Here is a 16,414-nt window from a genome sequence, read left to right on the forward strand (position 1 = left end):
AGAGTATAATAAAATGTTCCTGAAATATAATATTTAAATAAATGGACCCACATATCTCAATATATAATAAATATAATCTGTGATCATGCATGGTGTACAATAATATAGTACATAGTAAATAAAATATAAGTATTCTAATTGTAAAGCTGTTTATGATCCTAAATAAATAAAAAATATATTAAGCATGATACTTGAATTTACCTAAAATAACTATGAACCATTATCACTTAATTGAAAACTTTACATTTTTTTATGAAACGCTTCATTAGGATCACCGACGACCACCTTTCGTTGTTAATGAAATAATAATAGAATTATATATATACTGTTCCGTCTTTACGATTGTTTATTTACCAAATTTAAAATATATATTATTTTAAATTAATTAAAAATACCGTCCCATCTTTTTATACATTTACCTATAGACTAATAGCTTTAATTTGTACTTAGCTCTCTCGAATTGTTGATATCATTATTGTAATATTGTACCTAGATACAACATATATTAATATATTTGTGGATAAAATAAAAAATATATATTTAATTTAGGCACTAAATTATGTTTTGGTAATAGATATAAGTTAATAATATTCATTATTTTATAAGTAATATATAAGATATAGAGTCGGATCACTATTGTACATATTTAATTCAAAGCGGGAAGGACCATTATAAACCTAAAGTATGATTATGTAGTGGATTATAAACATAAAGCAAGTGTATCTACTTTATTTATTTTAGTCTGTAACCAACTATATGTATAATGAAATGTAATTTATAACGATTAAATATCCATTGACCTTTGTATATGCCCTAGTCATTAACTCAGTATTATGTATCTAATAAATCTAATTACAGTATTGTTGGGGTTCTTATATCATATTCATGTTTGCACCCGTTCCCGAAAAGGTTCGTTTGTGAACAATGGTTTTAAGTGTCACAAAGGGCGCGAATGCTAAACGAATAGAGGCTTCAGCTTCAGAGGCAGTGAGGGCGGGAGCGGTGCGTGGGGTTGCGCGGGGGTGCGCGGCGGCCAGACTTCAACGCGCGATTGTGGCGGGCGAACGCCACGCCAGCCTCCTATACTCGCCGCTTATATCAAATAGACAAACGATAGATTCAGTGCAAAGGTCTTGTGTGAAAAAATGCTAGTTGATTAGGCAGTTGTGTGTGCGCGTGCCGTCGCCTGTTGCGCTTGCCATCAACCCTCCCGCTTCACTTGCGAAGTTACAAGGCCGCGCCTTTTTGGGCTCCGTCAATAATTTTCGGTGAGTACATTTTCTTTTGTTGTTACATTTGATGGGTTCCGAGGCTCAAAGCGATTATTCGCCTCCAGTTATGTTGAATTTTATCGCCTCTACGAAAGCGTTGTCGGCACGAATCACGTTTTATCTGTTGCACAAAAAGTTTCTTTCAGAAGAATTTATAAGTAATTACAACTTTCATAATCGAAACAACTTGATACTTGTATGAATTATTTTAAGTGGGACTTATTAGTAATATTTATTACCTTTATTTGTAATTTACCTTTTAACCGAATAAAAATACTAGAATTACTGTGGTAATCATCACAACAGCTTAGTAAGGCTCTGATTGGGATCTCTAATTGCAAAAGATTGTTTATTATATTTATTATAACATATTAAAATGAATATTTATACTTATATGGAAATTTGATCAAATAATATTATATATAATTATTATTACTGCCTTACACACACACACAGATGCATATAAGTACACCGTACTAATGATCAACACACAAAAAATATAATATGACACATTAAGGATGAGACCATTACCAGAAGTGTAAGGAAAAGTGAAAATGGCTGCGGAAACGTATCAGAAACGTGTCCAATAAACTTTGCTCTAGTATTTCTCATATCGATATTTATAAAAATAAACCTTTCAAAACATAAACATCATGAATTGTAAATTAGAGAGATAATCTCGGCATAGCTACATGGAACCTGTTATCAATCAAAGTAAGTACAACGAAAATGCACGGCACAATGTATTTTCGTTCTATATTTTTCAAACTTTGATCAGCTTGCTTTGCAAGTTGTGTTCTGGTGTACAGGATGTGATACTAATTATAGTGTAGTTACAAACGTACTCTTAATATAATACCTTAATCTAGATAGGCAACCTACCCTTACCTTTGTAGGCATCCAATTTACCACGCCAGAGCTATCATGATCTTTTACGTCGTCATTTACCTTTCATCATTCCACTAGGGGCATGGGTATTTTATTACAATAAGAGGATTTAGTCTACTATTATACTGCTTTTAGGGTTTTATATTCAGTTTCCCAACTCTTGCAGATGTTACTGTGTTTAAAAGAGGATATATAGAAGAAATTATTTTCTTAAAATAGTCCTCCGACTTTTTTAGCTACGAAATCGAAGAGTAAAAAGGCATAAAACATACTTTCTTGTGACAAAGTACTGACAGCTATAATACTACTTTGTACTCAATGTAGATGTACTATTAGTAGAAATCTTTTTGTGGGCTTCGAGTTTATACTGGGTCTAACCTGTACGACAGATCTCCAGCCAAGGTAATAAATTTATTTGGGGAACAGCTTTTGCTTATCTTAATTTTGTGGGTGTTGTGACATCCGGACTGTGGTAATACAAATGACACATTAACTTTCTGGGTCTACCCAGCCAACGTAACAAAACATGCTTTCCTCGTTAAAACTTTGCAAGTCCATGCACATTGGACCAAATAAAATAACGAGAACAAAGAGGGCTGATAAGGGATAATTTATTCCAAAAGGGTGGGACACACGGTCTAATCTGAAAGGATCTTCTATCGATACTAAATAACGAAAGAGTTTTGATTAATGTCACTTTGAGTGGGGAAATAGAATAGGGTTAATCAATAATAAATCCGAAATGTTACGATACTATAACTTATAAGATGATAATAATTACGTGATTTGACCTATATTCATGATTATTTTTCTTACATTCACTCAATATTTTTATTTAGTGAGTTAGAAGTATGGAATGTAGAGTTTAACTAATTAAATGAAATTAAATATTAATTTTTAAAATTACATGAAAAATAGTGTATTGTTGCATTATTCAGCGTTAGAATTTTTTTCTTCTATTACTGGAGTCATCAAAAAATACCTATGCAATTTAAAATCCGATACGGTCTCCAGAAACATTGTACCAAAGACATCTTTATCTTAAATGCAATGAGCTCATTTGTGGGACCGACGTGATGAATAAAAGAATCTGTGAGTGCTGTGAAATTTTTACGAGTGGGTGAAATTACTCTAAGAATAGTCCAAACAAAGGTTTTATATAAAGGTGCTTACATTTTCTTACATACTTACCCACATTTTTCATAACAATCCTATACATTGCATTTTTATGCAATGCATTAAAAAGATAATTATTTTTTAGTAGATATAGAATATCAAAGAGACTATGTATATTTTTTCTTTGTAAAACAACACTTAAGCATTTCCCATCGATAGTTGGATCACAAATCAATACGACTACAATGGGATATAATATGTGAATATTGACTAATAAATTTAATAATAATAATGAATTTAAATAACAATAGGTAACTGTTCTACAGAAAAACAGATACTTATTATTATTCTACGTACGGAACGGTTCACGCCTTATTTTTTAATAAATCTTAGTAATACATGAAGCACCTTTTTCAAAAATTGTGCAGACGAAGGAGTTTAAAATTTCGCACACTTTTAGTTTATATGAAGAAAGAGTACAGAAACTAATTATTTTTTTTAGAATTTAAATCAATATAAAAAAACATTACTCAAACTACTATGTATTTGACACACCACTGTTTAGTTTTTGTCAATAGAACCGTAATAATATTCAAACTTATAATTTAAATTACTTATGGTTAAATTAGGTCATTGGCCTACCATCAGTATATCATAAATATTGTAGGTGAATAAAATGTTTGTAGCTATTGATATCTGAAGGGAGTTTCTAGTAACATTGAGACAGTTATTGTGGTTTCACTAATAACGTTTAATTTAATATTCTGTAAACGTATTGTTTGACAGGCGAATTTATAACAAGGCCAGGTAAGTCGCCAGAGGTCTGGGCATTATACCAAGAAACTTGCCTTTCATAACAAGAAGAATCTTAGTTTGAAACTTGTAAATGATGGATTGAATAGAATTGAAATCAAAGTTACTCGTACTTTGGTAAAATATATTTAAAAGTAATAAAATAATTATTCATTTTTGGTATTTAATATATTTAAGTTATTTGGATGCTTTATTTTTAATCCTTTTTAACACATTATCACTATGTAAAACATACGTTTAAACAATTTAGCAAAAAAAAAAAAACTTGTAATGTGAGTAGGATGGTCGAAGGACAACAGGACAATTAATGTATGTTTATTATTGCACTACTACTTACTTTCATACATTGACATCCATCAGTATTATACTTGTATATAATGTAACAAAAAATGCTCTTCTTGAAATAAAGTCAAAAGTTTAAAAGGGTTATATGAAGTTTGGTAGCAGTTTCGGATGAGGGTTTCGTTAAGTTAGACAGGTACCTCGTCATTCACAGTCTCTTCTTTACATTGAGTTCACATATTGCAATAACCGCTTGATTGTTTGTGGCACAGGAACATTTCTTTTCGACGAGTCTATAAGGATATATATTATAGATATGTGTTTATAGTATATGGCTGAAATAGTACAAACTGGTATTGAGATAACAAAAATAATAACATATTCAACATACTACGAGTATGTATACAATTATCAAATTACTTAATCTAAAATGTGTAGATTGCCTTTAGATATAGGTAGCTCCCGACATTTTTGAATTTGCTAGATTTATCAAATATTATTTTTAGGAGAAATTATTAATTTATGTCTCAAAAATAATGTGCATCCAGTATAAAAGCGCATCATAAGAAAATTCCGCACTATCAATAGTACTGTGTTTTTTTTTAATAGTGCCTTTATATGTAGTACATTATGTATATAAGATTTTGTATCGGTCCAAATATAGCGTTTGTACAATAACATTTAAAATTAATTTTAAAAGTGCTTTTATATAATTGTACAATAGTAATATAAATAAATTTAAAAAAAGTAATTCAGCTCTTAAAACATTGCCATTCAAGCGCTCGCACCGAGCACTCTCTATGCGAGTTTAAATTAGATAATTTCAGAATTGTTAAATTGCGTTATTTTTTATTTAAAAATTAAATTCAGGGTTTAAAGTTTAACTAAAAAATACTTGGCAACGAAAATTTTAAGCAGTGACATTATTAGTCAACAGCAAATATTATTCGAATGAAATTGCTTTGACATGACAAACTGATGTACTGTGTTTTCCAAACACATAAACAAACAATTAATCTCAACAAATACATTCGTAGGTACTCGCAGTATTATCCTATAGATCAACAAAATATCTAATTATGTAATCAATAAATATTATGAATTAATGTATATGTGTTTCACATATAATTGTTAGATATTTCTTACTTGATTTCCTCTTATTGTTATTTAGTATAAAGGTGATCTGAAACAAATGTAACTACTTACAGAAATTGATTAACCTAAATGTATAAATTTAAGCACAACAAGTTGATCTCGGTCAGTCCATTTTAATATATCAATATCAATGGGGTGGAAACAGGAGTTAAGTAAGGAGGAGGTACTTAAAAATAAGGACAAAATAAAATAATAGTAAAGGCAAAACTATGTGTGTTATTAACAACATATCCCTCATAAAGGGTATCATTCGGGCATACTGGCTAAATTCCGACCCCAATGAATACTTTATAAATCAGTCAATAACAATGATCTCAACATAAGGACATTAACCCTGACAGAGAGACAATAAATGTGAATAGATTTTTGAGGTTTATACATATCATACTAGCGACCCGCCAATATTTCACACACGGTAGAATAGTATTCATGATTGAGGTCAATAATAATTATGTTTATTTATTATCTATACATCTATACATATAAATAAAATTGGAGTGTCTGTTTGTAATATTGAAATAACCGTTTTTACTACATGCATATGAATATAAATACGCCAAAATAACATTTTTTTACAATTTTTGTCTGTCTGTCTGTTTGTTCCGGCTAATCTCTGAAATGGCTGGACCGATTTTGATGGGACTTTTATTGGCAGGTAGCTGATGTAATAAGGAGTAACTTAGGCTACCTTTATTTTAGAAAAATGACGTTAAATTCCACACGGACGAAGTCGCGTGTATAGCATATATATATACTATTATATATAATATAAACCATCCGGAAGATAAAATATGAATGATAATGGAACCTGTATTGAATTGAACAAATTATATAAAAGAGATATTTACAATGATAATATTATTGAAGAATCCACGTTGGAAACGTGGATTCGATTGAAGATGACTGTGGATGTGAACAATTATTACGCGCAGAAATATCTGTCTAACTGGATAAAACAGTATTTAATAATATCAAAATCCATGATGTGATTTAGGAGAACTACGCGAGGATATATAAAAACAGATAGGGAGATGACAATAGCGATTTTGTTTTGTACAATAGTACGTAGTAGTAGATACGTAATTATTACGTAGTTTATTGAGTACAAGTTGATTTTTCTGAAAATAATTGTTAAAAATCGTCGAGTTATTTCATAGGCTAGCTAAGTAACCTTTAAAATGTACCAAAGGCACAAAGTGCAGGGAGAGTCAAAGCGACATAAGTAAGTGCAGTGTAATATGACTTGAAATTACTTCTAGCATGCAATGTTCCTGTGATGTGATCCTTCAGCACTCTTGTAGTGTACATCAGTTAAATTGAATTAATGATAAACTATTATTATATGTAGACAACTCTAAGGTATTCATTTGGAGAAATTAATTGGTTGTTAGAATTGAAAACAGAATTATTTGTAAAAAGAAATATTGGTAGTAAAACAATATATATATTTCAGGCGACACTTTCCTAGTATATATTTTCTACAATATAATACACATATTTATAATCATGTAAAAATATAAAAATTTAAAGCAAATATTAACGTTAGACAATTTACTTAGAATCCGGATAGAGATACCGAATATAATTAACACATATTGTTCCCGTTGAGTATGTTATAAGCTTTATATTATTATCTCTTTCTTAATTAGCACTGTAACAAGGGTGTTTAGCTTTTGGGTAAATAATTGCCACTTTGTAGCACATTGTTGTTCAGCGAAGTAGACGATGGTAACTATACGCGTGAATAATACGGCTCCATCTGAGCGTGAAATAAGGAAATTTTCTCCGGCCAGGTCTCGGCTAGGTCGTGTGCTATGGTGGAAAGCAATGTATATTCTTAAGAAGTCAGCTAATGTTAAGATTTAGTTGATTAGTTTAGTTCAATGCTATATTCTACTTTAATTGGTCACTTATAGATAGAGAGAATATTACATTATTATCTTTTTTTTACATTAAACATTAATAGTAGGTACAATTATTAATAAAATAACCGTATGTTTACAGATACAATGAGCTGACTGACAATAAGCTGACTGTATCTGTAAATATGCATTTCCCATGATGGTACTCATAGTTGGCGGTAATCATTTATCATGTATGCCACACCATCATTTGCCTCTATGTTACCAAAACAATCTACATAATTGATATATTATATATATATTGAATAATACAGATCCTAATTATATTGCAATGTAAATATTTATACTTGAATGTTCAAGTATAAATATTATTATTGTATAGTCTAATATTCCTACGTAGATTCATTCATTAAATTCACAAATTGCAATTTAAAATAGATCGAAAACGTAGTTCAGATTTATTATCTTATAAAATCAGAGAATTTTTATTGTATTAAATTACTACATTATTCTTCCATTTTAAAATAAAGACGTAATATGACGCTAATGCTCCTTACAGCAGTGAAACGTTACCGTACATTTACTTAGAATAATAGTTACATATTAATAAAAATTGTTATTTTTATTCACTACGTTTTATTAGTTTATTCATATTTTTATATTAATAGAAATAAGAAAAAAAGGAATATTAAAACTTAATTATGTTTGATTTATTTCAAACTGTTATAAGCGACATTTAACTGGCAGTCGCCAGTAATGCAATGAATTAATTAGTTGGCATTTTATATCAAACTGTTGAAGGAGTTTGAATAACTATTAATTAAATTTATAACAAACTTATATATTATTTTAATATTTTTTCCTGATTTGTTATATTCATAATATATATATTTGTTCTAAATATTCGTATATAGTAAGAGAAAAAAGTATAAGGAGACGTAAAACAGGTTTATTACTTGTCTAATAAATTAATATTATAATACATTATATATCTATAAATATATTAAAAAATATATTATTTTAAACATTCTTATTAAACAAGTACAATTACAATTTAATTTTGTTGCTTTAATTAATTAATATTAAACAAATCAATAATAACTTATCGAGAATAACTATTCTCCATAAAATTACTGATTTGCTAAATCCTCTTATACAGAAGGATAATAGGTATAATGTTGTGTGTAAACCTTCATTCAATAATTTTTGTACATTATATCACTTATTTCCCTATACATGTAATACTATTGTACGTAATAATATAGTCCATTCATAGTAGCGTGTAGTATGATTTGACTGAAGCCTCATCTATCCCGTTGCCTTGCCTTAAAATAATATTACCTCTTTTTCCTATTCTAATACGTTTCACGCATGAAGGATGTATACAAAGCCTCGGCCGATGTTATCCTTACATGAACTATGTATGGGAATATGGTTCCGTGTAACACGTGGAACTACATTATACACGGGCGTCCTTCCTTTTATGTGACGCGATACGAGCGGGATATGAGCGGTTATAAACTTTCGCCATGTAGGTTGATAAAGTCAAATTTTGTGTTATTGGCAACCTTTCATAGTTAATAGTTAGTTGATACATGATAAGAAGTTATTTCATTTTATAAAATGATATCATTTTACGATTCAAATATTAAAATAATAAGTATTGTTTTATAATTTTTCTTATAAATTCAAAATAAAACTAAATTTATAGTATTACGAGCTATAGTCTATTCTAATTCGATTAGTATATATAATATAACAAGTACTTCCTAGACATTGCCTCTGTATACTATATAGCTATAGTTAATTGTCTATTGTTTCTAAGTTTAATGTTCAATAATATAATCAAAGCCAATGTGATTTTTGTATATAGGTACTCGTATAATCAACACGTAAATATGAACAGAAGGTAGTTTAATTTATTGTGCCGTTATCGTAGGCTACTGTAATTAGTATCAAGCATTTATAAAGCAAAAAAATATATATTTGTATATAAATATCCAATCTATTACAATATTGAATTTACCATAGAAAAATATGGAACAAATTTGATATATCCAGCCATATAAATGTAATATTCAATTTTCGACGCTACGTGCACGTTGAAGGGTGGCTTTTCGCTACATACACACCGTTAAAAGGTTTTATACCCTTATTCAGGATCGTACCATATTTACATTATATCACTTGAACAAATATTCCCATAATACACGACCATTGATAATATATAAAATAAGTAGATAATCCGTAACCACAGAAATTGATCGATGTTCAAAACATCTGGATGTTATTTTATAGTATCTGTATCTGTAACTGACTTTTGAGTTAAAAATTTAGATGGATTAGGAATTTTATTTGTTTCGATTAGTATTTATTTTACCTGTAAATGTGATTTATTGGAATTCGTAACATTGTTCCGAACTCATTTCTCATGTGCCATCAATCATTTATTACTTATAATTATTGAATACTTCCCTTTCTTGATTTATATTGATTATACAAACGATTGAAGTGTAAGCGAATATGATTGTAGTAACAATATTACAAGTATTTGTTGATCAAGTTCGTGGTCACGATCAAAAGCTGTTATTGTCCGTTGCCAGGGGAATACTGTATTGTGTTGTATTGGAAGGAGTCAAACTTTTATAACTTGGCAGTAACTGGCGAAAAACTTTACTATGCGGCTGCTCTATACATTATGATTTTTAGTGCCAAAGGTAATAATTTTGTATAGTTTTTAATAGAATTTGGAATAATAAAGTAGTAACGAGTTTCACCGATGGTGCGAGGGTTATCTGGAGAAAGAAACGATTTGATTGCTTTTATGTTTTGTACTTAATAATCCTAAATATTATACTAAGTAACTAAAAAAATATATAGAAAGCTACAATACTGTCTGCCCTATGGTTGACTGGGAGAAAATGCCTCTACGTTTTAAGTCTGCCATGTGCACCTTTATTTGTGTAACTGTGCATTAAAGTTTTAATAAATAAAATAAATAAATAATTAACGTGCTGTATGTGTGAAAAATATAAAGCTGGTCATTAACAAGTACTCCTGATTTACATTTTAGAATCTGCCTATTGCCATATTTTATTACCTACAGATTTTTCTTGTCTTGGTATTTTTTAAGTATCATATATAATTTACTATATTATATATATATTGACATACATTCTAATTACAGAATTCTATTGAATTTAATAGCCGCATGAAGTTTGCTTAGGTAGCATAAAAATACATAAAATAGTATACATAAAAATAAAGTTAAAGTTTAAATAATATAAAGCTTTTGGAATCAATAGATGTGATACCTACGAGAACATACATAATTATTTTTTCTTCAACAGGATAGTTTGCTCCTTTGTGCCATGCTAACATGGAACAGTGGATAAAAACAAGTTTCAGTTTAATGAAATTGCAAAAATATTTCCATAGGTTATAGAATAATAAAATAATATGTGCTAATAATATCTATATACTTCCGTATATATTACGTCATATTTTTGCTGAAGTATATTGTCTATGTAAAAAGAATATTAACCACAATACCTACAAAGTCTCCTCATAATGTTACTTCTATTAAATAACTCTGTTATTTTCGTTATTTATTACATTTATCAACTGAGTTTCCAGTTTGGAATGGTCCTCATTATTTTAATGAAGTGACACGCGTTGGCGAAATATTTACAGTAGCTTGTACACTGTACAGGTTTTAAATGACTTAAAAAAATTTATTGCTGATATCAAATTCTCAGATTTTTATTTTGAAGAGGAAGCTTTATATGATTATTATTGAAGATATAAGTATATACATACATATAAAACAATTGTTTGGACCGTCTTTAATGTTCATTTATTTTTAATAAAAAGAAATCGATTCTGTTGTAGATACATAATTTGGTATAAAATTTTATGCTTTTAGATTGAAGTTAAAAATTTTATAGATCATCTATATAAAAACTTGAACAGTAGGTAAGAGAGAAAACAGTATGAATAGTAGTAAAATGGAGTGTTTATGTGTTTGTTTGGGATGTTTTATTGCTATGGCTTGAAACCTGTAAAATTTAGTACCATATTCGGACCTACGTTGACGCATCTATATCATATCATCGTACATAATGTACGTTAACATGATGTAATGTGATATTATGAGATGACTGACGTGCTGTGATACTTTATTGTAATGCAATATGACATATAACAGCGTTATTTAGATCGAGGCTCTATTTTTATGTGAACGACAAGACGTTTCTACAACTCATCTTCATTTTTGTTATTTTACAGAAAATATAACATTCCTAATTACATACCTAGTGCGTGTTATCCAATAATAAATGATTGTGTGAATGTTGATTCGAGTGATTAATAAAATTAAATTGATCAATTGGGCACCAAGTCCCAGAGTTGAATTCTCTACAGTGAGTTGGTGATACCTGTACCTAATAATTAACAGTCTTTTGTAGTTTATTGAAACTGGTCACGTTTCGTTAGCATTCGTTTGTGGGCGTACATTACGGACCAAATCAGTCTAATCTCTTTTGTATGTATGCAGGTATACGACTGTGTTTAAATATTCATTCTTTTTTCTTTGCTAGAATGTTTTTGTATTTCTGCAATAAGTTAGCACGTTAAATGAACTAAAGTAACAAACAACACAAACATTTGTCATCAGTTATGAATTCACTTTTAATATATTAAGTTTATATTTTTGCTCTTAATACAATATATAATAAAATATTCATTATTTTGAATATACATATAAGATTAGATATTTTTTTATAAATAGGTAATTTTGACCACTGTACATTAGGCAATTCATTGGTTTACTATTGTAAGTAATTGGTATAAAAATATACTGTTATATAATTTCTCCAAATATAATATAAAACTATCATCCAAGTAATTTTTTGATAAAATGAAAACAAAGCGATATTTACCCAATTCCGTAGATGTATATATTTTTCTGCAAACATTTCCTGATTGAATCTGGTAAAGGTTGCTTGTCGGGGTTTATTTCACGTAAAGAGGAAACTGTAATGGCAATGTGATTGAAAAGCAGAATCCGTTGCATATTAAAGCGGTTTAAATTGGAATTGGATAACGTTGTATTTCTAATACACATCATTTATAAACGATATTGAAATGGAATTGGAGAATCAAGCAATAATTTCAAGATATAGAATAATGTATGGAAAGATAACTAAAATCTGTAAATAAAATATGGTAATATAATTTCTTTTGTGTTTTTTAATGTTTCTTACGTAAATTATAATTAAGATAAGCGATTACAAAAAAACTTCATTAACAGTTTCCTTTCATATTTGTTAAATATTTTGGGGGAAAAAATATAAGAATATAAACTTCAAATATGTAAGAAAAATTAAATAGTTCTTTATTGCCAGAAATCTATTTTAGAATAATTAAGTTTAATGTAATTAGATTACCATAATTGTTAGAATATTGAAATTTATTTATTAGCACACAAAACGATTACAATAAATCGGAGCATATACCCAGAAAAAGCCTGCAGTTGGTTTTGTTTGGTTTATCTCCTACGGTATATTAAAATACTATTGATTTAATGATGTTATCAATTCGAATTTTAAGTTTCAGCTTATATACTGCAGAATTTTAATTTTATTTGTTTATTATATTGATTATTAATAATAACAATAATTCATTCATTTTTACACAATATCATTATTTTATAGGCCGTAACATCTGTTCTAGTGAATCCCTGTATTACAGATGTTATTTTCTTCTACAATAGTTGGTTCAATTACACAATTTTTTACGTAGAATTGACGTGCTTTAATTTTTATTATCTTATATGACATCTGATGAATTTGTTTATACTTTTAAACTTATGTGTAATGCATTTACCCCATCCCAAAACCAATTCGATATATTGAATTTAGAAAGATAATAATATTGATATAAAAAAATTGTTCAGTGTACTCACTGAAGTATAAAAGGCTTTTTATTTTTAATACGCAAATATTCTTTGTAAATATCAGTGTCTCTAAGGAAATTAAGCTTGACTCCCATCTAATCTCGCAGTGTACTCAAACCATCGGATTAAGCTTACCGTCCAAAGATAAGTGGTACAGCAGAGTAATTTTTGAATGTACGGTCTATTTTCAACTGTTAGGTATTCCTTACATAAGAAAAGAAAAATATCCTGATCGACACATATAGCACACTGAACGGCTTAAATATATAGAGATTTGTATTTTTTAATATACATTCATTGTTTAGTGTTTTTTTATATGATGTAGGTGTCAATTAAAATAGACTTATGTGAAATTCCCACTCAAACAAAAGATAACAGGCTTCACGTGAGCTAAGCCGCGGTAAACCCAGTACCATGATCCAATTCTTGTAGACTAAGTACTGTAAAAATATTTTGGTCGGTCGCTAAAAAGTTTTTGTCGGCATGTCACAGTGGCCCGGTATTTTTTGAGTTAGGTAAAGCTACTAGGAACTGGCATCAATAAAGTTAGGATTACCGCCTCGAGGGGTCACAAAAGATTTATAATCTCTCAGGCGACACAGAAAAAACTTCGCGTCACCGTGAATTCTGTATGGCCATCAATAAAACATGCTGGTTTGATAGCTAACGTAAACCGTATAAAAGCCTATAAAAGGACGATACACTGCACTCACTGTCTAAAATCTTGGTATTTCTCATAAATGATATTTCGACTCATATTCTTGAAATATTATGTTATATATAGTTTTTACCCTCTAATGCTATTACATCGATGAGTTGACCTTATTAAAATGGCAACATGGTAATCAATTGTGGAATGTTCGCACAGCCAAAAACCATACCAGATTGAGAAATCGCATAGATCTTAATCGTTAAAGGAGGTTCTCATTTATAATCCACTTATATACAATCAAAAATTTCACGATCACTCTATCATGAGTAGGTATACACATTACATTATCTCAAGACCTCTGTTAACGCAGCCGAAAAGAATATAAACAGGCCTTCAGTTAATACTTTTTTTAAACCGTTACTAAAATTATGCATACATATATTTGACACTATGGAGTACAGTACCTATCCCGATCGATAAGTTGGGAAAAGGTGATAGTTCAAAGAGATTTTTAATAGTGCCTCGCCTTCTGCTTGCCCTTTTATTCTTCCCATTATAGATTTGAACTTTTACCTTTATTGGAAACTTGTTAAGTTTAAATTTCAATTAACACTGTCTATAATTAATTATATGTCATTGTAATAAGAAGTCCTTATTTCAATTAATTCTTTCATTAGGTACCTAATGTCGTCCTCATATACATCGGAGAATCGTGGATATTATGTCGGTTATATTATAGCTATATGAAGTTATAATACACACATACACCCAATGTGAATACCGAAATATCCAAATCTGATATATCTGGGGCTTACCTGACAGTCAAACTGGCTACATTTAATTTCATCAGGTTAATATTGAATCCAGTGTAGGTCTGTACACTTATTTAGTCAATTTTAGGGCTCATTCCATAACTATAACGCAGGATTATAGAATTCTATAAATAATATTAATAGTATATACTACATATTTGTACCACCGTTTATTTTGGCATTTATATTGGTGATGTCTTTAACAACTTCCACGAAAATGTGGTTTATCAAATTCATAGAAGCTAAGAGGCGGAAACAACCGGTCATAAATAAGGATGTCACGGTAGACACGTGGAACATATAAAATCAAAAAGTATTCCCATCTTGTCTATTAAATTATCATGTTCCTCCAACCAGATATTTTTCTTTTAATAAAGTTTATAAATGTAACATGGCGCAAGTCACGTACACTTTGCCGATCCCGAACACGCTTTCTTTATGATTGTAATATTATTTTATCGAACAGTTTTAACAGTCGTTACTGCGTTTAGATACACAATATTATAGATAAACACATAGAGAAATTCTAATTTTATATTTTGTACAAAGACACATATTAGGTAAATGAAGGTAGAAAAAAATACAGAAATAGAAGAATTGGGGGCAATACCGAATAGTCGACCAACTCACAATGAAGCTATAGATAAACATACTCGAAAAATTTCTATTGAATAATAATCAGCTATATTATTCAAAATATAGATATATGATTATTATTCGATATTACCATCAATAAAACATATAAAAGAGCAATAATATAGAAAATTTAAGAAAAAGTAAATTAGCTATCACAGGATATCTAAAATTCATTGAAAAATATCCAGTTTTTTAACGTGTTTGTTTATTTTTAATTCGAATTGTTTGTCTTTAGTTTCGCGTGTCCACCATAAACCTTGTGTTTACAAAATCGTAAACTTTTCACAACAATGTTAATCCATTGTACAAACAAAATAACAGAGAGCCGTTGTCGCTCCACTTCATTTAAAAATTACGAGGCCGCTGTAACTTTTTATGAAGGCGTCGGAAGTGGATTGCACTCGGTAGTGGGGGCGCTTCAATTTTCAGTTTTGTGAAATTCGTTGAGAGGATTTTCTGAATGCTAAAAAATTGGTAGCCACATCTTGCGAATTAACTGTTTAACTAAAAAGCTGCTATTGAAACTTTCTACGAGATTAAATTCTGTATTCAATACCTAATAATGTATATTAACGAATGTTATCTTAGAAGGGGTAATCAGAGGTATTGCTAACTAATAACATAACATTTGTAACATTTTGTTCAGTATATACATATTATAATAAAATCTAGCAAGTCTACCGCTGCTCCGCAATTTTTTATTTACTATTCGACGACGGAAACACTGACAAGTGTTTCCATCGCCGAAAAGTAAATAAAAAATTAAAATTAGTACATAAATAATGTCTCCTAGAATAGAGTGCATTTTTAACCTAATTGGATTAAATACATAGGTCTCGCAGAGATCATCAAGTTGAGATTAAGTAATAAGCCATTATAGTATAAATAAAAATTTTAAAAAAGAAAAAAGAAATTAATTGTTTACCATGAAATACTTATACTTGTGCGAATCCGACAAGTTTCACTAGTTT

The 16,414-nt window shown here is 29.3% G+C and overlaps 1 protein-coding gene across 1 annotated transcript in view; it reads left to right on the forward strand.

Annotated features, from left to right (window-relative positions):
- The first annotated feature begins 1,086 nt into the window (after positions 1-1,086).
- Positions 1,087-16,414, forward strand: part of LOC131850695 (leucine-rich repeat neuronal protein 2) — an 80,454-nt gene continuing 65,126 nt past the window's right edge. Inside the window, exon 1 of the mRNA XM_059201014.1 lies at positions 1,087-1,268. The gene's annotated coding sequence lies outside the window, so the exon portion shown is untranslated. The remainder of the gene's footprint in view (positions 1,269-16,414) is intronic.

The sequence above is a fragment of the Achroia grisella genome, unplaced genomic scaffold, assembly GCF_030625045.1.
Source record: "Achroia grisella isolate CSIRO2021 unplaced genomic scaffold, CSIRO_AGI_Agris_v1 utg779, whole genome shotgun sequence".
NCBI lineage: Eukaryota > Metazoa > Arthropoda > Insecta > Lepidoptera > Pyralidae > Achroia > Achroia grisella.